Source organism: Bison bison, unplaced genomic scaffold, assembly GCF_000754665.1.
Source record: "Bison bison bison isolate TAMUID 2011002044 unplaced genomic scaffold, Bison_UMD1.0 scf7180017852056, whole genome shotgun sequence".
NCBI lineage: Eukaryota > Metazoa > Chordata > Mammalia > Artiodactyla > Bovidae > Bison > Bison bison.
In genome coordinates, this window is record NW_011482629.1 from 1 (window position 1) to 1,180 (window position 1,180).

The following is a 1,180-nucleotide window of genomic DNA, read 5'->3' on the forward strand; positions in this document are numbered from 1 at the left end:
GGGATCACGGGTAGAGTGGGCTCCAGGAGGTAGGGCGGGCACGGGTGTTGACGAGGGGCCAGACTCTTGAGCCAGGTAAGGGAAGCAGGTGCGTAGATTTGTTTTTTGTGGGTTAGTGTACTTGGCCCTTTGGTGGAAAAGGGGGTGCCTCCTTCCCCAGGGGCGGGCTTCCAAGCTCCGGAGGCTAGCTTTTCCTCAACTAACGGGGCCCCGGGCGGGGGCTCAAGCTCCATCTCCAGTGCCGACGTTCCACTCCGCAATTTCCAGGCGTCCATTGGGCTGGGAGTCTCGCGCCGGGGGCCGGCGCTGTCTCGCGAGCCCCCTCCTTGAGCCAGCCAATGGGGTTGGTTGCTGACGCCGCCCGCCCGCCTGGTGCATAGCGCTGGGCTCCGTGAGCGGCGCTGCCATTTAAAGGGGCCGCGACCCCTGTCCCGGCTGCTAGGGAGGGAGGTGGAGAAGGAGCGCGGGGCCGTCGCTGACTGCAGTTCTAGGCTTGTAGCGGTTACACTAACCCTGCCGCAGGTAGGGGTCGGGCCTGAATAAGCCGAACCGAACCTGCAAGCAGGAGCTCGCAGTAGCCGGGAGGGGGGTCTGAAGAGAGACCGTAGCTCCAAAATGTCTTCCTGTAAATGCCTGCGGTGGGGGGTGGGCAACAGGAGAAGAAGGACCAGGGGAGCAATAGGAAAGGGGGACTGGGCTTGAGGAAGTGGGAGACCCTGAAAGGTAACTGGGGGGAGGGGTTAGGAAAGGCAGTTGGGGGGGGCGAGGAAAGGGCTGAGGGACGACTATGCAACGCGGGGAGGGGGGGTGGGGCCAGACAGGGTGGGTAAAGACTGGGGAACTGGGGGGCTCTTGGAGAGAGGGGAGGGGAGATAGAAACTGAGACCGCGGGGGCGGGAAAGGCTCCTGGTGGCTACGGCCCTGGAAGACTCTAAGGGGGCGTTCAGCCGGAGTTGGGGGGGAGTGAAAGGTGAAGGGGGAGGGGAACTGGGAGTTGCAATGGGGTGGCGGGGGCTAGGCGGGCGGGTGGAGCGCCTGAAGAGTGGGGGTACAGGGCCAAGGCGGGGAACGCTTCTTCCCACAGGGGGCGCTGTACTGGGGGGGGAGTGGTCATTCGCACTAAAACCTGTGCTAATGTTTGTCGATAGTGGTGGGGGCGGTTCAAGAGAAATCCAAGTGG